This window comes from Erythrolamprus reginae, chromosome 3, assembly GCF_031021105.1.
Source record: "Erythrolamprus reginae isolate rEryReg1 chromosome 3, rEryReg1.hap1, whole genome shotgun sequence".
In the NCBI taxonomy this organism is placed as follows: domain Eukaryota; kingdom Metazoa; phylum Chordata; class Lepidosauria; order Squamata; family Dipsadidae; genus Erythrolamprus; species Erythrolamprus reginae.
In genome coordinates, this window is record NC_091952.1 from 206,084,029 (window position 1) to 206,106,354 (window position 22,326).

Consider the following 22,326-nt stretch of genomic DNA (forward strand, 5'->3'; position numbering starts at 1 on the left):
CAGTCAGTGTTAGTGGGGGGTCAGAGGTCGACCTCTAGGCTTCTCCCTTGTAGGGTGCCTCAGGGGTCGGTCCTCTCCCACCTGCTATTTAACATCTACATGAAACCTCTGGGTGAGATCATCCAAGGGATGAGGGATGAGGTATCATCAGTACGCAGATGATACCCAGTTGTACATCTCCACCCCATGTCCAGTCAACGAAGTAGTAGATGTGATGTGCCAGTGCCTGGAGGCTGTTGGGGTCTGGATGGGTGTCAACAGACTCAAACTCAACCCTGATAAGATGGAGTGGCTGTGGGTTTTGCCTCCCAGAGACAATTCCATCTATCCATCCATCACCCTGGGGGGGATCATTGACCCCCTCAGAGAGGGTCCGCAACTTGGGCATCCTCCTTGATCCACAGCTCACATTACAGAAACACCTTTCAGCTGTGGCGAGGAGGGCATTTGCCCAGGTTTGCCTGATGCACAGGTTGTGGCCCTATTTGGACCGGGAGTCACTGCTCACAGTCACTCATGCCCTCATCACCTCGAGCCTCGACTACTGTAACTCTCTCTACATGGGGCTACCTTTGAAAATTGTTCAGAAACTTCAGATCGTGCAGAATGTAGCTGCGAGAGCAATCATGGACTTCCTAAGTATGCCCATGTTACACCAACACTCCGCAGTCTGCATTGGTTGCCGATCAGTTTCCGGCCACCATTCAAAGTGTTGGTTATGACCTATAAAGCCCTTCATGGCATCGGACCAGAATATCTCCAGGACCGCCTTCTGCCACACGAATCTCAGCGACCAGTTAGGTCCCACAGAGTTGGCCTTCTGCGGGTCCCGTCGACTAAACAATGTTGTTTTGTGGCACCCAGGGGAAGAGCCTTCTCTGTGGTGGCCCTGACCCTCTGGAAGCAGCTCCCCCCAAAGATCAGAATTAGCCCCACCCTCTTTGCCTTTTGTAAGCTCCTTATAACCCACCTCTGTCATCAGGCATGGGGAAATTGAGATACAGTGATCCCTCTATTATCGCGAGGGTTACGTTCCAAGACCTCTCGTGATAATCGATTTTCCGCAGTATAGTGGTGCGGAAGTAAAAACACCATCTGCGCATGCGTGCCCTTTTTCCATGGCCGCGCATGCGCAGATGGTGGAGCCGGGGAGCGATGAAAGTGCGGAAGCCGACAAAGATTGCTTTGAATGTCGGCTGCCCCCGCCCCCCCAGCGCATCCGGTGCCCTCGCCGCTACCGCCCGCCCGCCGCTCGCCCGCCCGCCCGATCCACCCCTCTCACCGGCTTTCGGACACGGGTCCTCCTGCAGCAGCGCTGCCGAGCAGATCAGCTGCTGGGCGGCTGAAGAAACCTTCCCTGGGTCTTCCCCACCGCCCACGCAAAGGGGAAACCCCGATCTTCGGCTCCTCGCTGCTGCCCGCCCGCCGCTCGTCCGCCCGCCCGCCGCCCGCCGCTCGAGAGCAAGAGGGGGAGAGATAAAGAGAGAGAAGGAAAGAAAGAGATGAGAGAGGGAGGAAGAGAGTGTGAGAGAGGAAGAAGCAAGATAGAGAAAGAGAGAGAGAAAGATGAGAAAGGAAGGAAGAGAGTGACGTCATCGGGTGGGAAAAACCGCGGTATAGCAAAAAAACCGTGGAGTATTTTTTAATTAATATTTTTTGAAAAACCGTGGTATAGCGTTTCGCGATAATCGAGATCGCGAAAATCGAGGGATCACTGTATTCCTTTCCCCCCAGGCCTATACAATTTATGCATGGTATGTTTGTGTGTATGTTTGGTTTTTAGGGTTTTTAGTTATTTTAAATATTAGATTTGTCATATGCTGTTTTATTATTGTTGTTAGCCGCCCCGAGTCTACGGAGAGAGATGGCATACAAATCAAATCAATCGATCGATAGAAAGATAGATAGATAGATAGATAGATAGATAGATAGATAGATAGATAGATAGATAGATAAATAGATAAATAGATAAACAGATAAACAGATAAACAAATAAACAAACAAATAAACAAACAACCATATAAAAAACAAACTTGAACAGAAAGATTCAAACCATTCCCTGCTTCTTTTTTCTTCTCCAGTTCTCATTTACATAGATGAAAGATTAATTGCCTTTGAATTTTCATTCAAAATAGAATTTTGGTAGCCAGGGTGTGTGCATGAATATTCAATCTTTAGCACTCCAGTCACCTCACTTGCAGTCTGCAGCTTTCTTGGTCATCCATGTTTGAATAAAGTCACAAGGGAAGCTCTCATAAATCCAGAAAGGACTTTGGAGTGATGGGAAAAAATGTAACTGAAAACAATATCAGAAGAAGTGTCCTTGACCACCTCAATAAAAAAAAGAACCACAAAAAAAATCAGTAAAAAAATCTCAAGCATCCTCAGCATAAGAGAGAAAAATAAAAGCATTTTTGAGAGGAGCAAGGGAAAGAATGTTTTAAGGAATTGCAAGGCATTTTTGAGAATGATACTCATCATAAGAGTGTCTTTGTATTTGTTTAACCTAAAAGACATTTTCTTCTAATCTTGCCATTCAATATAACAAAAAGCAAACCCAGGAGATAGGGTGATGTGTATGTGTGTGTGTGTATACAAATGTTTATATATCACTTGTTTCTTGTAGGTCCTTGTCTTTTAAATGTGTTTAAATTAATTTTTGGCTGAAAACCGATTTTCTAACTCTTAGGTTTTCTTCTCTCAGAAACCATGCTGGTCCCAAAGCTTTTTCAATAGGCTCTTGACTTGACAAACCAGACTTTCTGTGTTTTTCTTTGCTTCTCGTCCAAGAAGTTTCTTCAGCTCATCTAAGAAGTTCATCCTTCACTTCTCATCCAAGAAGCTTCTTCAGCTCCAGTTGCTTCTTGAAAAAGCACCTTTAGGACAATCGTGACCTGGATGACTGAGAATCTCCATAGATAAAACATGCTTGTGTTTTTCTACTGCACTCCAAATTCCGAGTATTTCTTGTGGACATTCTTTTAATGATGCTTGTTGTTTGAAAAGGGCAAAAACTGTTGTTGTTCTTGTTGTCGTTACTAATAATGTTATTCCCTGATTCTATGGTCTCTGTAGTGGCCTCTGCCTCCTTTTATTTATTTTTTTAATCTTCATGGTAAAGCCCAAACTTAGGTTAATGAAATACAATCCATTAATGACATAATTTGCTACAAACAAACAAATAAGCTATATTGTGATTTAACATGCTTTTCATAACATAGAATAGAATAGAATTCTTTATTGGCCAAGTATGGTTGGTAAATCCCTAGTAACTGAATTTAAACATGCTTGAGATAAACATACAGTGATACCTTGTCTTACAAACTTAATTGGTTCCAGGATGAGGTTCTTAAGGTGAAAAGTTTGTAAGACGAAACAATGTTTCCCATAGGAATCAATGGAAAAGCGATTAATGCGTGCAAGCCCAAAACTCACCCCTTTTGCCAGCCGAAGCGACCGTTTTTGTGCTGCTGGGATTCCCCTGAGGCTCCCTTCCATGGGAAACCCCACCTCTGGACTTCTGTGTTTTTGCGATGCTGCAGGGGAATCCCAGTAGGGGAACAGAACGGAAGTCTGGAGGTGGTGTTTCCCATGCAGCATCGCAAAAACACGGAACTCCTCGAAACATCACCTCCGGACTTCTGTGTTTTTGTGATGCTGTGATTTCGCCGAGGCTCCCCTCGCTGGGAAACCCCACCTCCGAACTTCAGTTGCCAGCGAAGTGACTGTTTTTGCACTGCTTGGATTCCCCTGCAGCATTGCAAAAACGCAGAAGTCCTGAGGTGGTGTTTCCCATGGAGGGGAGGCTCAGGGGAATCCCAGCAGTGCAAAAACAGTCACTTCGCTGGCAACTGAAGTCCGGAGGCGGGGCATCCCAGTGGTGTCGGCTTGGGTTTGTAAGGTGAAAATAGTTTGTAAGAAGAGGCAAAAAAATCTTAAACCCCAGGTTTGTATCTTGAAAAGTTTGTATGACGAGGCGTTTGTAAGACGAGGTATCAGTGTATATCCATACTAAGATAAAATACAGGAAATAGTATAAGGGCAGACTAGCTGGACCATGAGGTCTTTTTCTGCCGTCAATCTTCTATGTTTCTATGATTGGACACACAAGGAATTTGTCTTGGTGCATGTACCACAACTAGACATATGAATTTAGAATAACAGAGTTAGAAGGGACTTTGGTATATGTGTATCTATAATAGCATCATAACATTAGAACTGCTGTTCAACCTACAGTGTATTTGAGACTTAAGAGTAGCATTTCTCATTTCTGTGGAATTCAACTCCTAAAATTCCATAGCCAATCATGCTTGGAGTAGAATTTTGGGAATTAGAGTCCACTCACTTTCAAATTGTCAAGGTGAAGAAACACTACTGGAACTACGTATATAGATTTTCTTTTTTTTTTACAATCAGAAGCAATTTTAGGGATTTAGGGAAACATATTCTGAACATTTCCCTGAAATTAGTTTGAATACTATATATTCTTAAGATTGCGAAGTGAAAAACACATATAAATGTTGGAATTCCCCAATTCATTTAAGAAAGCAAAAGATGAATAAAAATGAAAAAGGATTTCTAATCCAATCTGTTCTTATAAAAAGGGCAGCTTCCTATTTGATTTGTCATCCATATTTGTTTTATTTGATCAGCAATAATTCTCATTAAGTTGACTAGGATATAATTCTCATCATGTAAGTATTCTTAGGCTGATTAAGTTGATATTTAACCCTAATAATCCTAGAGTCACATATGGTCTCTTTCAAATCATAGTGGTAGATCCCCAATGATCTCCCAGACTTGTTACCAAATTGTAACTTATAATAGGGCCTAAGCCCTAAGGGGAGAAATGTTTTGGAAATTGAGAGTATTCAATAATATAAAGTGCATTTAATGTTATTTCAATTTAAATAAAGTTTGTTTGTTCGTTCTTTGTTCGTTCGTTCATTTGTTGGCTCAAGCTTTTGAGAAGGGCCCTAATACACTACTCAGAGATCAAATCAGTCAGTGGTTACAGAAGAAACAGCTGGCTGGAGAATATAATATAGATTATAGTGTAAATTTATCACTCTTTGGTCTCTATTGCTAAATGAACTTTTATTAAAAGGATAGTGTTTGAATGTAGTTGGCTTTTACTTTCATTCTCAAGTGAGTTTTTCACAGTGTAAAGTGCACAGTTGTGTAAACAGTATGAAGTCTGTTTATTATGTCAGCCTTATGAAGCTGTTTCCATACCTATCAAAGATTTTAAAGACATCCTCTGTAAAATGGAAATTAGAATACAGAAGAAAAACATGTGTCTGCAAAATAACAAGGTTATAGGGTACTGAGTTTAGATCTGCATATTTATTTATTACTAAGAAGAGGGATGGAGATTAATCCCTTTTGCACTCCTTGTGTCCACTAGTTTCCAACCCTTCTCAAAGCTTCCATAAAATCTTTGGCTGTCTCACATATGCAGAGAACATTGTTCCCAGTCCATGAACTTATTCTTTTCCTATGGAATCCATTCTCTTGGGAGTTAAACTTCATCCCATTCTTAAAAGTTTCTCTTTAACCAAATTCTTTAAGTTAAATTAAAATTATTTTTAAAAATTTATTATTATTGTTGTTGCTGTAGTAGTTGTTGTTGTAGTAGTAGTAGTAGTAATATAATTTGCTTACATTTTATTAAACTATAATAATAATAATAATAATAATAATAATAATAATAATAATAATTTATTAGATTTGTATGACGCCCCTCTCCAAAGACTCAGGGTGGCTCACAACAATAATAATAACATTATACAATATAACAAATCTAATATTAAAAATTATCTAAAACCCATCATTTAAAAATCATACAACATAAGCATACCATACATAAACTATATAAGCCCGGGAGAGATGTTTCAATTCCCCCATGCCTGGCGATATAGGTGGATCTTGAGCAATTTACAAAAGGCAAGGAGGGTGGGAGCAGTTCTGATCTCTGGGGGGAGTTGGTTCCAGAGGGCCAAGGCCATCACAGAGAAGGCTCTTTCCCTGGGGCCCGCCAGATGACATTGTTTAGTCAACAGGACCCGGAGAAGGCCAACTCTGTGGGACCTTATCGGGCGCTGGGATTGGTGCGGCAGAAGACGATCGAGGAGATATTCTGGTCCGATGCCATGTAGGGCTTTATAGGTCATTACCAACACTTTGAATTTAACCGGAAACTGATCAGCAGCCAAGAGAGGTTAGTAACTTCTTTAACATAGTCTAATCCTAATTAATAACCAAATCTTAATAATTCCCAATATAATGCAAGTGATAAAAGTATTTAAATTGCATATATCATGCACATATTAATATATCCCAAATCCATGGTTCATTTGACTCAATGGGAAAAACATTAGAAGAGAAACTTATTTAACATTTGGGGTTGGGGGTTTTTTTCCCCCTTCTTTTTTTTCAACTCTGATCTTAACTGCTATAGACCTGGGCTTTAAGGTTTCTTGTGCTCTGCATATTTTTTATAAATGAAAGCAAGACCAATCCCAAAGTGTGAGGCAAGCATTATTTCTCTGTATGCTACCATGCCTCATTTCACACCTGATGAAATATGTTCCACTGCAACCACATCACATAACTGCTTTAATTATTTCCAAACTAAAGTGGATTAATGTATTTATTTGCTAGAAGAACCAACAGCTGATAAGTTATGACCCAGCAGAGATGTAGCAGCCAAATTTTTATTATATAGTAATTTCCCTTAGAAATAAGAAGACCATATGGTTCTATGTCTCTTGAAAAGCAGGCTATGAGATGCCTCAGCACAACTATCTATAAGACAAAAGAATGTATGTGTGTATATTGGAAAAACAATAATGTTTTTCATGGACAGCCATATATACTATATCTTCTATAAAAAGCTTTGGCAAATTTGCAAAAAGAAAAGGTCTGTTTTGCAGACAGGAAGGAAGGAAGGAAGGAAGGAAGGAAGGAAGGAAGGAAGGAAGGAAGGAAGGAAGGAAGGAAGGAATCCTTGTTCAACTTTTCCACAGAGATCCTATGTTGAAATTCCTACCAGGTTGAAGTAAAATTACAAACAAAAAAGTATGATGTTCCTCCTTCTGGCTGAAATTGCTGTTAGAAGGATAATTTCCCTTTTACATCAGGTTTTGTATTCCTTTAAAATTGGAATGGCAGAAAAAGAAAATATGTCTGCTACCAGGGGTTTTGATTTCTTTTCACTGTTTTTTTTCATCAGGGACGTACTACATTGCACATGTACACACACACACATTGCACATGTACAGTGCTAAAATAAACATTCTGCACATGTGCAGATGCAAAAAACAAGATGGCAGCACCTATGGCGCCACTGAGAAAACTGGCTCATGGGCGTGGCAGGCCTGGGTCATTGCTGGTTCCAGTGATCCAGGCCACCAAGTTAGTATAAGTACTGTGGAACTGGTTCAAATGAGGAGGAAACACACACACACCCTGTCTGCTAGCATCTTCTGGCTGGAATATATAGTACAATGCATTCAATTTCCCAAAACAGAGGAGTTCTGGGGAAGAAATGACAAAGTCCATTTTCAGCAGAGTCGATTACTGAGGCAGAGTGAAAAACAGGCAAATATAATGCTTCTTCATAATTCCTTTCTGGACAAGGAAATGGTTTAAGAGAGCTCTGGAGCTTTATTCCACAAAAACAGGCAAGTTCGGGGAAATGTTTTTGTTTGAATTCTCTAAAAATGATAGGATGAAATTTTGAAGGTTGGGCAATAGAGAGAACCAGAAGGAACTAAACATTACAAATTTTTAGTTCACAAAATGAAAAGAAATCAAATTCTGGGACATTATTTAAACAAACTAAAGATCCAGATTGTTAAAAGTTAAATCAATGAATATGAAGTTGGTTTATTTTATCAAGGTTAAAACAGATATGTTGCTATCTCTGGTAACTCTTAATGGACTTTTCCTTATCAGAACTAAAAAACAAAGCTTTAAGGATTTGTTTATAGATAAGAGGTAGGATATGGGAAGAAGAAATAATTTGTTATATTTTAAATGAGGTGATACATTACTAAAATTGTTTATACTCGCTATGAAGTGGGAGGTCATTTCTTCATATATCTCTTTTCTTTTTCCTTACTATTGTTTATACTTGTTCTTATTTTTTCCTTTATATTTTTTCTGCATGTTCTATTTTTTTCTTTCTGAATTTTTTTATTAATTATAATTTAATACTATAATACTGTAATTTAATAATACTTTTTATTACTATAAAAACATCCCTAGAGCAGAATACGATACACCCAAATTGCTGTTCCTTGTTGCAAAAATATGTTAATTGCAATTTTCTTCAAATCTAACATATTCACAAAGCATACAAGTAAGCATTCACCATTGACTGAAATATTGAATTATCCAAAGCCAAAAGCTGCAGATTTCTATTTGCACATCAAATCTATGTGAGACAGAAGAAGGAGATACAGAGAAAAAGAGACTTTCACCATGTTTTCTGTATTTCTGATCTGTTGTTGATACACTCTGATAAATTAATGTTAATAAATATTCTTTGTTCTTTTAATTTTAATAGCCATTGTAAATACAGATCTCATAATTGTACCTGTTAAGTTGGCTTGAGGAAGGAAACAATTTCCACTTGTTTTTTCATAGACCACCAGGACTTCCTGTAAGCTTTTTTGTTGTTGTTGTTGTTGTTGATTGTTATCATCTTCTGCATAACACTGATAGCACTATGCTCTATTTATGTCATAACTTTGAGAATACCTTATTGAAAATGCCTGGAAATGTGTTTATCCCAAGGCACATTATGGTGCATCTATTTAAATACTCATCTTTCTTCAGTTGCACTACTTTAGTATCACTGGTGCTAGGTGGTCATCCATCCCAATATGTGAGAGCTATTAGTCTGTCTCAGATGACTTATAGATCCTATACAGTTCAAATGAAACCCTTCTTTTCTACTGAGCATCTGATGGGTAGTTCAATGGAGACCTTTTTCATAGCTTATAAAGGTTGTATAGTAGAAGCTTTGGGTCGGATTGTTCCTATGCAATTTCTCACTGTGCATCAGTCCCAAAGTGCTCCTTGATTTTTCTAAGGAATTTTAGGATATAAAACACCAGAAGACCCAAGTGCTGCTCACCTTTGTCTCAAAACCAAGATTTTATTTTTCATTCTCTCCCTTTCCTCTAGTGTTTTTGTAGCAGAAATAAGGGGCCACAGTGGCTCCTGGAGTTAGTACGCTGAGTCAAAACACAATTGAGAGGTCAACAATTCAGCAGTTCAAAACCCTAGAGTGATCTGTGTGATGAAATGAGCTCCCATCAATTTGCCCTAACTTCTGCTCACCTAGTAGTTTGAAAGAATGCAAATGCAAGTCGATATATAGGTACCATTTCAGTGGGAGAATAACATGAAAAGAGCCGCTTTGGTTGTCTCCTGGACAATGATGATGTCACTAGCTAAACTTCTCAACCCAGAAGCACCTTAGTGGGTGCTTCTGACACATATATAGTTGTAATAGTGTTCTGTCTGGGTCCCCCCAGACACCAACACCAACCAAAAAGAGTATCCAGACACACTGGTAAAAAGCAAAGGCAGTTTATATACTGGAAAGCAAACACAGGTAACAAAAACTGTTCTTACAGACAGGAACATGATGCAGTTTCACAGAGGTTTCACGAAGGCCAGGCAATAAAACAGGATTCTTGCTGGCAAAAACAACTCTGGAGATAATAAAACCCACGCCTCCCCCAAGTCTTCCAGGCTTCTAGGCCACAAGCCAAGATCAGAGACGCCAAGAATCGAAGCAAGGTCACAGGACTCCCAGTTGATAATTCTCCACGAGACTGTAAGGGCAGGCCTGCCTTTTCAACCCTGCTGAGGAGAACCACACCCAAACCCAGCTGTTGCCAATTCAGGGATGGAAATATCTTTCTAATTGGCCCCTTCTTTGAGCTGCACGTCTCTGCCTCATGTCTATTATAGCCTGTGTGTCTTCATCCAATGAATCCAGGCTACTAGCTGGGGAGAGCCCCCCCCCCCGGGGGTCTCAGGCTGCTCTCCCTCCTCCTCCTCCTGACGTTCCTCTCCCCCGTCTGCTTGGTCCTCCCCCTCCTGTTCACTGTCCTCCTCCTCTGGGCATGGATCCGGCAGAGCTCCAGCCGGTCCCTGAGGAGCCTCAGGCTGAATCACAACAAATAGTAGCAATAGAAATGCCAAAATTAAGCATGCTGTCATCTACTAGCTTCTTAAAATAAGCTTAATGGTTAGCATAATTTAGGGGATATCTATAGACTGATTGTAAGAAATGCTTCTCAAAATCTGAGATAAGACAATATAGTTGGTCTGTATATATGTGGATCCTCCTGTTAAAAGATTCCTATACTCAATTTATGAGAGAAAGGAAATCCACAAGTTACTAATTCTGTGTAAATTAAACTTAATCATGGCATCATTAGACCTTTACAAAAATGACTATAAGGACTGGAGCAAGGAATCAAGTTGTATCTAATCCCTTATAATTATGCTTATATTAGTATTATCCAAAACTTTTTTATGCTCACATAGACTATTCATGATGCTGGTTGATGATCAAGCTTGCTAAGAATTCTGGGAACTGGTCTTAGAACAGGGAAAGTTATTTTAGACAAAGCATGCTCAGTGAAGACTATCATTAGAAGACGTCATTCAGCAGGAAAAAATTAATTTTGAGCAAAATGCCCTGATAGATCAGCAAGTTGAAGCCAAGTTTGTTATGCAAAGAACTTTACATAGTTCTGCATGCAGTTAATTATCTGAACAATAGGCCTTTGATATTCTAATATATCCACAGAGCCTCCTAATTACTCTGCCTGTACATACTAAATTATTATAATGTAAGGGGTATTCATCAAGGATATTTTTATGGGGAGGGCCAAAAGTGATTAATTAATTTTATTCAGTGGAGGGGAAGGAGAGAAAGACCATGTCCATGTTCTTGTCAACTTGTTGTACATTGTTGCTGGGTACAAAAATACTTGGCTTATTCCCACCCCACATATTAATCACCCTGTAGATGATTCTTCCTAAGTCAGGATCAAACTCTTAATTAACATGTCCTTTTCCTTGCCTATGGAATTCAGAAAAACATTTGTCATCTGTCATGGTTCTGGGGGAGTTCAATCTGCCAATGGCTCAGGAGTTCATGACCACCATGGAGTTCATGGGCCTAACCCAGATCATCACTAGTCCAATTCAAGATAGTAGGAAAAAAACCAGGGAGGTTGCATTCATTCTAGCAGTCCACCTCCAGCAACTGATGGGCTGGAGTACATTGTAGAGATGACTGGAAATATCCTGACATACTGTTGCATGGCCCTGCTGAAGTCTTAATAATGACCTGGAATCAAAGGGTGGCCAAGGCTCTGAACAGAATCATGCCTATGTGGGCAATCTTGGCACATCACACCCAATGCTTCCTGGTTCACAGAAAGGCTGAGAGTTCTGAAAAGGGTTAATCCTAGAATGGTGCTGGAGAAAAATGAAGGATGATTCAACTGTACATCATGGCTGTAGGAGCAGCAAAAGAGTTACCTTGGGGTAATATGGGTGGCCCATATTTAAATACATAATTTCTCTGTCCTTATTGCATCTGCAGAGTGTCACCCAGTCACCCTATTCCAAATCACCTGGTCTCTGATGGGTCAGGAAGACATGGGTGATCATACAAATCTAGTAAGTAAGTAAGTAAGTAAGTAAGTAAGTAAGTAAGTAAGTAAGTAAGTAAGTAAGTAAGTAAGTAAGTAAATCTTCAGGGCCATACAGAGGAATTTGTTCAATACCAGATGGTTAAAGTCATTCAGATTTGTCTGCAGCTCGAACGCATGGATGGTGCACGTCCACATGAGATGCAGGGGAAAAATCTTGCCCAGTTACCTGGTATCAGTTCAGTTTTGTTGGACCCGAGGAAGTGGATGGGGTCCTTGATGAGGTCAATCATCTGTTAATTAAATTAATAGCCTTCATGGTTAGTTAAAGTCACCTGGATGGTGACTAGCAGGTGGGTCCAGACAGTATTAAATTCCTCATTGCAGGAGAGGATTTTCCTGGGGCCTTTTAAGAAGGTCTTGGTTCACCAGACCTTAAAAAGAATTGCTTGAGCCAATCTGCAATCATCCAGTGTCCCATTTTCTCTTTTTATGGAAGGTAGTACAGTAGAAAAGGTATTGCTCCAGAAGGTCCTGAATGAAATAAATTATCTGGACCTCTTACAGTTAGGAATCAGGTACAGACATGAGGCAGAGACAACATTTTTGCTCTTGTGGGTGATCTTGGAGAGACGTAACAATATTGAAACAATTATTACTCTCCTTGACCTTATTGACCTCTCAACAGCCTTCAATACCATCAACCACAGTATCCTTATTGGCTGGCTACAGTTATGTGCTGGTTTAGTTCTCCAAGGTTGGTCCCAATTGGTGTAAATAGAGATCCGAGCCTTGGCTGTTATTTTATGGTGTGCTGCAGGGCTCAATAATCTCTCCATTCCTTTTTAACATCTACATGGGTTGAGGTATCATCAGTATGCCAATGATACGCAACTCTATATATACACTGAAGGTGATCCAAGTGATGCTGTTGCTACCCTTTTATGGTGCCTGGAGACTTTGAGACCTGGATGGGGGAATAACAGCCTTTGGATGAACCCTGGGGAAAACAAATGGCTTTGGGTGCATTGAGCTTCAAGATCCAGGATTTTGATACCTTTAGTATCAAAATCCTGGATCTTGAAGACCCAATTTAAAATTTGAGGATTCTCCTGGATTCACAACTCCTGCTCAAAGAGTAGGTGGTAGTCACAGTTATAAGACACTTTGCACAGCTTTGGATTATGCACCAGTTGCAGTCTTTAGTAGATCAGGAGTCCCTGTGTTCAGTTATTCAATCCCTGGTCACCTCACCCTTGGCACTCTACATCAGGCTATAGCTGAAGAGCATCTGACGCTTCAAATGGTGCAGAATACCATCTTTGGGGGTTAATGTTACACCACTGTTCTGTGAGCTGAACTGACTGTGATCTTCCAGGTATAACTCAAGGTGTTGGTTATTACTTGAAGAACCATCCCATCCCTATGGGACAGGTCCACCCTAACCTTGCTGTAAGAGAAAGAAACATAGAAACATAGAAGACTGATGACAGAAAAAGACCTCATGGTTCATCTAGTCTGCCCTTATACTATTTCCTGTATTTTATCTTACAATGGATATATGTTTATCCCAGGCATGTTTAAATTCAGTTACTGTGGATTTACCAACCACGTCTCCTGGAAGTTTGTTCCAAGGATCTACTACTCTTTCAGTGAAATAATATTTTCTCACGTTGCTTTTGACCTTTCCCCCAACTAACTTCAGATTGTGTCCCCTTGTTCTTGTGTTCACTTTCCTATTAAAAACACTTCCCTCCTGAACCTTATTTAACCCTTTAACATATTGAAATGTTTCGATCATGTCCCCCCTTTTCCTTTTGTCCTCCAGACTATACAGATTGAGTTCATTAAGTCTTTCCTGGTAGGTTTTATGCTTAAGACCTTCCACCATTCTTGTAGCCCGTCTTTGGACCTGTTCAATTTTGTCAATATCTTTTTGTAGGTGAGGTCTCCAGAACTGAACACAGTATTCCAAATGTGGTCTCACCAGCGCTCTATATAAGGGGATCACAATCTCCCTCTTCCTGCTTGTTATACCTCTAGCTATTCAGCCAAGCATCCTACTTGCTTTTCCTACTGCCCGACCACTCCCCGAAAGCATGTTGTGTATAGCAGAGCAATAGCATTGTAGACTTATATGCCATCCCATAGTGCTTTATTCCATTCTTTACAATGTCAGTATTATTTGCATTATTGTCCCCAATAATCTGGATCCTCATTTTACTGGCCTCAGAAGGGTGGATTTGTCAGGATCAAATTCCAGGATATCAGCAGAGTTTGCCTGCACTTAACCACTATGCCATCAAGGAATTCGCACTGGCAGTGCCCAGGAGAAGAGTTTTCTCTACCATGGCCTGACTCTTTGGTACATTTTGAAATTGGCTCCCAACCTTCTGGCCTTATGCAAGATCCTGAAGACCTGGCCTGGCCTGCCTCAAGGGAGAATCATGATGCTGAAGGTGGTCTAACAATAGATTAGCTGGACAGAAAGAAACTGAAATATGGATTATTTATTTCAAAATACAAAACATATAAAATTTGCCCAGCTGAAGCATACTTGGAAATGCACATCAACAATGGAAAGAATTAATGCTCCCCAGGAAAATGCATTCTTAGGTGGAGGTAATTGTCATTTTTCTTTCATACCATTAAATTCATCATTTATAAATGTAAAGATTAAACCTTGATGTTCTAAATTATTTGTTACAATTTATAGCACTGCTACATGGTAGATTTGAGCTCAGATACTTGATTTGGCAGCTCTCTAAATGTCACTAGTTCACTGCAACTCATTAATTATTCTGTTCCTAGCCCCTAAACACCATTTTAACAAAGTAGAAAACATTGTGTGCGGAGTAAAGTTATGTCAGTTCTTTGCCTCAAAGTAATCTTTCTGTATTTTCAGTGGAACTCAGATAATGTAATCTAGTAATAAGATTCCAGGCTTGCAAAGCAATATTGCTGAATGTTTTGGTTTCTCCATTAGATTGAATTGGTTAACACTGATCAGTACTTTTATTTTAACACATGAATGAAGAAGTTTAAAAGGAAGCCTAGAATAAAAGATTGCCCCAAATACACTTTTTAATAGAGCTTCCTTGAGGAAAAATAGTGCAATTTATTCTTTTTTGATTATGTGTGCTTAATCAAACCCTTGGCAAATTCCTAGGTAATTGACTTTTTGTTCCTGTTTAAATACCAGAGGGTATAGCATAACCTGAATTATGAAACAAAACATTACATTTTATTTTTGCATCAGGATATTTTAATGAGAGGAAGAAAAGGCTTATTTAGAATGGCAATAAATATGCAGAGTTCCACAGCTAAGACAAACATTTCAATAAATAACTTAATTGAACTGTGCATATTCGGTGATTGAAATCCGATTACTTTGTAACTTAATTTGTGTACTGCTTGACTGTTCTGCTGTTTCAAGCAATTTAACATTGTTGGCAGTACATGAAGATAGAATGTTAAACAGAGACTAGTGCACGGTGATTTCTTTTTATTCATAGTAAGAATTCTAATAGTAATAGCAATAGTAGTAATTTTCAGCATGCTGCACTACATGAGATACTGCCATTATTTGAAAACCATAAATAAGCTTAAATTTAGAGTAGGGGATCCAAGGAATAGCAGACACATGTGTAGCTTTAAGTGTGCATTTGGAACATTTGCACAAAACTATTTTTTGTACATACGTTTAATACATATCTTTTTAAGATGGATACATTGCCATTTTAGCAGAAGCAGTTCTATTGGCATTAAAGAGAGCATTAAACTTGGAATGGAGGAACACTTAAGCTGTAAAGTCTTTAGAAAGAGGGGTAGCTGAAATAAATATCCAAGACAACTACCAAGGTGAATGTGGACAATTGCAACATATTTATGTGTCAGAAAGCTGTTGGAGTAGCATTTTGCGGAAGCTAGCCCATCCAGATAGCTAGAGCAGCTAGCTAGTCGCCTTAGGCCAGGATATCAAGAACTGTAGTCTTGAAGACAATTGAAGACAAATACTGCAGAGTTTCTTAGGAAAATATTTACTTCTGTCCTAGCAAAACTACACTATTTACATTGTAGCTATCTCTCTCTAGAAGAGAGTCTACAGAGAGGGGCGGCATACAAATCCAATAAATAAAAAATAAAATAAAATAAGATACTATTCAAAATATTCACCAATCTCTATCTACAAACAGCTACAAGTCTTCAGTCATAATATTCTTCAGCAATGATCAGCCACCACAAGCCACAAGCTAGGGAGTGGGAGGCATTGTTTTATGATGGTTCTCCTCCTATCTCTCCGGTCGTTCTCAGTCGGTGTTAGTGGGGGGCAGAGGTCCAGCCCTCTGCCTCTCCTTTGTGGGGTTCCACAGGGGTGTATCCTCTACCCCCCCTGCTATTCAATATCTACATGAAGCCGCTGGGTGAGATCATCTGAGGACATGGGGTGAGGTATCATCAGTATGCTGATGATACCCAGTTATACATCTCCATCCCATGCCAATTCAGTGAAGCAGTGGATGTGATGTGCAAGTGCCTGGAAACTGTGAGGATCTGGCTGGGGGCCAACAGGTTCAGACTCAACCCAGACAAGACCAAGTGGCTGTAGGCTCTCCTTCCTAAGGACTTTTCGATCTGTCCATCCATTGTTCTGGCGGGGGGAGATACTGTCCCCCTCAGATAGGGTCCGCAACTTGGGTGTCCTCCTGGACCTAGGGCTGAGTTTTGACCATCACATTTCAGCTGTGGCCAGGGGGACCTTTGCCCAGGTTCCCCTGGTACACCAGTTGTGGTCTTACTTGGACCAGGAGGCTCTCCACATAGTCACTCAGGCCCTCATCATCTCCCATCTTGATTATTGCAATGCGCTCTACATGGGGCTACCCTTGAAAAGTGTTCCGAGACTGCAAATAGTCCAGAATGCAGGCACGAGAGCTATTATGGGTGTACCTCTGTACACCCATATAACACCTTTGCTCCGTGAGCTGCACTGGCTTCTTATTAGTCTCCGGGCACCATTCAAGGTGTTGGTTATTACCTATAAAGCCCTACATGGCTCATGGCCAGACTATTTACGGGACCGTCTCCTGCCGCATACCTCCCAGAGACCAATAAGAGCTCCCAGAGTTGGCCTCCTCCGGATCCCATCGACTAAGCAATGCAGGTTGGCAGGATCGTGGGCTCAATGAAACCATCCCCTCCCCGATATCCATACTGCTCCCACCCTGTTGGCCTTTCACAAAGCTATGAAGGCCTGGCTTTGCCAACAGGCCTGGGAGCCATAAATTCACAGCTTGATAGCCAACTGTAAGAATTGTGTATATGTTTTCTTTTTATAATAACCTTTTATGGGGGGGGGGGGTTAGTTTGTTATGTTTTAACCACAGTTAACTCTTTGACTTCTTTTACTGTTTTGTATTTATTCTTATTGTATTTGTATAATTGTTGTAAGCTGCCCTGAGTCCTTCCGTGTTGGACGGCATAGAAGTGGAATAAATAAATAAATAAAATTAAGTCATTACATTGATTACAATTCTTCTGCCTGCAATCTCGAAAATTATGTCAAGTAGGGCCCTGATCCTGACAAAAGCAACCCAAGAATCAGGAAACAGCCATCCACCATTTTATTTCCTAAGAGTGCCCATAAAATCTATGTGAATCTTGGAATCCTTGTTAGAAATATAGGTTAGGCTTCAGATTGCTGCTTTTAAGCAAGTAGCTTCCCTTTTCGTGTGAAATAAGAGACAAAAATACCTAAAATGAGTAGGGCAAGAAGCTTACCACATATCAAGGCACAAGCCATATGTTACATCATTACAATATGTCAAGGGCAAATCAAATGTTAGGACACAGTGGAGAAACTCTGGCTTTGCAGGAGTGCCAATCAATCTACACTTTCCAGAATTCCTCACCAGGCTGCTTGGAACTATTAAGAAGATCGAAAGTTCCCTGGTCTTATAAAGACTTCTGTTTTGCATTTTCTGTTCTGCAATTCACGTCTTGCAAAGCTAATATCAGGACTAATTAGTACCCAGTGCTTGGGTGGAGGCTGAGAGCATTGGAGAAATGTAAAGCCCAGCTTCGAATCAACAAAATTCGAAGCTGGGCTGAACAAAAAAATCTGCAAAAGCCTTTTACCTTGACATTGGCTATGCAAAAAATGCAATTTGATGCTCATGTTGCAACCTCATAACCTCATAATTCTCATAAGATATAGATTAAAAAAACTTGATGTGATAGAAGAAAACTAACTACAGTTTTGAAAACAGCATGCCTAAGTAACTATAAAAAAGCTTAAAAATCAAACTCAACCGATATTCTGTTACAAATTGTTCCCCAGTGCAACAGAACTCTTTGTCATCTTATAAAAATAGAGTTTCAATGGGAGGAAAAGCAGAAGCTGTGCTAATAGTAAATCCCAACTGAAATCCATAGAGAAATTTAGGAAAATAGTACTGCCAATTTCACTGCTGAATATTAGCATGCAAATTTTTCAGGGTCTGCATGGTAATAATTCTACAATTTTAAAAAAAGTGGAGATAGAAAATAATTTGGTTGGGGGGGATTTGGAGTAGCAGACTAACTGATATTTGCTGAAAAAATAGATAAATTGGGAAGGGGTGAGAGTTGTTTTCAACAAAAGAAGAAAACTATTACAAGATACTTTCTTTAAGTACTACATTATAAGACTTTTAACTCAGAAAGCTATTCTTAATCTGACCCATCCATTGCTCTTGCCACTAGTTTTTCAAAAGAAAAAAAGATGCTTCAAAGTGCAGCACTTTGAAAGTTCAAGAATATCACTTACCGGTATATCTGTACATGGGCTTGATCATTAACTATATATTTACTAAAGTAGGCTCAAAGATGCACATACATGCTCTGTCACCCAAGGCAACGGATCCCTGAAAGGTGGACCACATAATATATGACATTCTGCTACAGATTCCACTGGGAATAATGAGACATTTCAGTCTTTTGTGAATCCATGGTGACATGAACAACACTACAAGAATAATCAAGCTTGCATTTGAAGTTGCTATGGCACTGATGAATGGGAGTGGATTTATTTCATTCATTTGTAAAGTAACCATGGCAGCACATACACTATCCACAAAAACACTGTTTCTTCCACAGTGCTTTCTGGAAGTGACCATGTAAACCTATAATATCATGTTGTTGCATGATTGTGTTGGGAAACACTGCAGGATAACACTGTATCTGTGATGAGCCCCAACTTCCAGAATTTTAACTTATTATAAGGGGGGGGGACCACTTCAAGATGAATATATTCCAGCTACCTTTTTCAGGAAATAAATTAAGCAGGCTAATTTTCTGGGAAGATTTAATTTAAAATCTGATATAGTTGCCTGATGGTGTTGGGAAACTTTTTAAACAGGTGGCAATTTATGGTCGGTCAAACAGTTGAGGGGGGTGGCAGACCGGCTGGATAGGGGTGGCTAGGAGGTCATGTGACTTGATGAGCATGGGCAAATTAGCAGTCCATTAGAATGTGGCTATTGGGCTGTTTTCCTTAACCTGCGTATTTTTGCTAATAATTAATAATGGCTAATTATTTAGTGATAACTGGAGCACAAATGTTTTGAGGCAACAGTCCTATATTAAGTCTAAAACCATATTGTTTATTGTGAAGGCAGTATTCAGCAGCCTTGACAAAGGGCAAGGTTGGGAACCTGGAAGAAATTGTTTTATTATGTCTTAGCCTGAAATTTTCCTAGAAAAGCCTACTATCTTTCGAACAGCCTGATGGAGAATGGGGATAGAGGGCTTGTCAGCAAAAAGAAAAAACTGGGAAGTAATGGAGGAATTCAGGAATAGCTCACCAGATAATCTGTGGGGAATGTCAGGTTTAGGAATGCAATATGTTGTTTATATCCCAGCTGGTTTTCTTGTTACGCTATCCACGCTGGGGAAACACTTTCTATTTTGGCATCCCAGGAGACTATCCACAACAAGGTTAAAGAACTGGCAATGAAATGTGCTTAGATCCATAATTGAGGGAAGAATTATCTCCCTGTGAATAAATTTTTCCCTCTACTGCAAGGATGTCAAACTCAAGGCCCGCAGGCCATTTCCGGCCCATGGCATACGTAATTCCACTCCATAGGACAGGCCTGGAAATATGAAGAGACTGCTTACGGTGCCTCTGGTGGCTAAAACCCTCCCCATGCCTCATTTTAACCCTCCATGGTCTCCTGCAGTACTCTGCTGGCCAAAACTCAGCTGAAAAATGGGCCCAAAAATGGGTCACGAGGCCAATTTTTAGCCGGCAGAATACTGTAGGAGGCATCTGTCTTCCCCCCCAACCGCTGCGCTGCCCCCAGCCGCCAGCCTGCACAGGAAAAATACAACGCTGATCCAGCCCTTGAAGAAATCCATTTCCACACCCCTGCTATGGAAAAAAGTCAGATTTTATTTGTTGATGCTATAAGACATTTGCCATTTTTGGAGGAAACATGGATGAGTGAGTATACCTAACTTTTTCTAGCTTTGCTATTTTGTCAGCTCATATCAGCCAGCCCTTAAAAGGTGGAGCTAAAAAGAAACAGCCTGATAATATTCGATGTTCTTTCTCTTTCTGCTTCTCTTTCTCGTTCTCTGTCTCCCTCCCTTCCTCTGCTTCTCCTTCTGTGGGTGGGTGTGCGCATGGGTGGGTCTTTAGGTGTTGAGATTTTTTAAAGAGCATTTATTAGGATATATAAAGAATTTCAGCTTTTTAAACAAATCTACTTTAGAGAAGGTTATGTGAAAACATTTACTTCTTTTTTTAAAAAAAATGCATACTTTACAATCAGAGGTGGGTTTCGACCAGTTCAGACCGTTTCTACGAAACCAGTAGTAATTTTGCAGCCTGGGTTGCTAGAATCAGCAGCGACTAGTGATGGGCTCCTACGGGTACAGTACTGGTAGAAAGAATTTAGTCAGGTATGCAGAACCGGTAGAAAATTTTTGAATCCCCTCCCCCCCTTCTGGACTCTGAGTATGTTTTTCTTATCACAGTAAATGAGGTTGAATGTGTATAATTTTAGAAGAGCTGTGCGTGCGTGTGTGGGGGGGGTACATACATATACAGTTTATATAATAGATAATGTATATTTTTGTGTGCCTGTGTGTAATATGTATGTACACATATGGCGTATATACATAGAATTAAATAGTATATTTTGGATGTTCAGTAATAGTAAATTGTATCTCTTTGAGGCAAGAAGAAGCCAGGTACCCTAACCCTAACCCTTGACGTGAGTGACATCAAGTTGGCCATTTTTAAGCCAGTCACATTCCCTTTAAGCCATTACCCCATCACATGATCATCAAGCCACTCCACCTGGTCACATGGCCGGCAAGCCCCACCCACAAAATAAGTCATGCCCACAGTGTGGTAGTAAAACTTTTTGTAGCCCTTCACTGGCAGTGACCCAGGCTTGCCATGCCCCCAAAGCAGCTCTCTCGCACCTGTGGCACCAACATCTTGAGTTTTGCTTCTGTGCATGCACAGCAACTGTTTTTTTAGCACTGTGCATGCCGGTGCAGGCATGCAGCATATCAAGGAACGAACCGGCAGCAAAGAAAACAAGAACCCACCCCTGGTTACAATGTGTTACAGGTTGCAATATTTATTTAGAATATACATTGGAAAAGTTAAAATAAAGGAAATAGTATAATGTCGTTTGGCGGGCCCCAGGGGAAGAGCCTTCTCTGTGACAGCCACGGCCCTCTGGAATCAACTCCCCCCAGAGATTAGAACGGCCCCCACCCTCCTTGTCTTTCATAAATTACTCAAGAACCACCTTTGTTGCCAGGCATGGGGGAGTTAAGATATTCCTTCCCCTAGGCCATTACAAGTTATGCACGGTATGCTTGTGTGTATGTTTTGTTTTTATAATAAGGGTTTTTAGTTGTTTTATTAAATTGGATTGTTACATGTTGTTTTTTATCATTGTTGTTAGCCGCCCCAAGTCTGCGGAGAGGGGCAGCATACAAATCCAATAAATGAATGAATGAGTGAGTGAGTGAGTGAGTGAGTGAGTGAGTGAGTGAATAAATAAATAAATAAATAAATAAATAAATAAATAAATAAATAAATAAATAAATAAATAAATAAATAAATAAATAAATAAATAAATAAATAAATAAATAAATAAATAAATAAATAAATAAATAAATAAATAAATAAATAAATAAATAAATAAATAAATAAATAAATAAATAAATAAATAAATAAATAAATAAATAAATAAATAAATAAATAAATAAATAAATAAATGCAGACTAGATGGACCATGAGGTCTTTTTCTGCATTCCATCTTCTATGTTTCTAAGTTACAGATACAAAACTAGATATATTAGGGAGTAGTGTACAGAAAACTAAGTGGAAATGAAAGTTGTATTTAAAACTATGTAAATAAATATAAACTTTCAAAAGATAATGAGCAATGATTGCCTACCTATAGTATGTAAAGAAATATGAAGCAAAATCAATTTTAAAAGTTCTACTGATATGAGACTAATCCATATATCTCTACTTGGAAAGGTAGATTCTCATATGATTTTTGGCAAATTTGCTGATGGCATATTGGATATAAATTCTTGGTGTATGAATGGCTACATCATTGTT

At 39.6% G+C, this 22,326-nt stretch overlaps 1 long non-coding RNA gene across 1 annotated transcript in view; it reads right to left on the bottom strand.

Moving 5' to 3' along the window:
• The window catches only part of LOC139164942 (uncharacterized), a 30,315-nt gene extending 11,658 nt beyond the window's left edge, over positions 1-18,657 (bottom strand). The window contains exon 1 of the long non-coding RNA XR_011558716.1: positions 18,499-18,657. This is a non-coding gene — a long non-coding RNA (uncharacterized lncRNA). The remainder of the gene's footprint in view (positions 1-18,498) is intronic.
• Between the last annotated feature and the right edge of the window lie 3,669 nt (positions 18,658-22,326).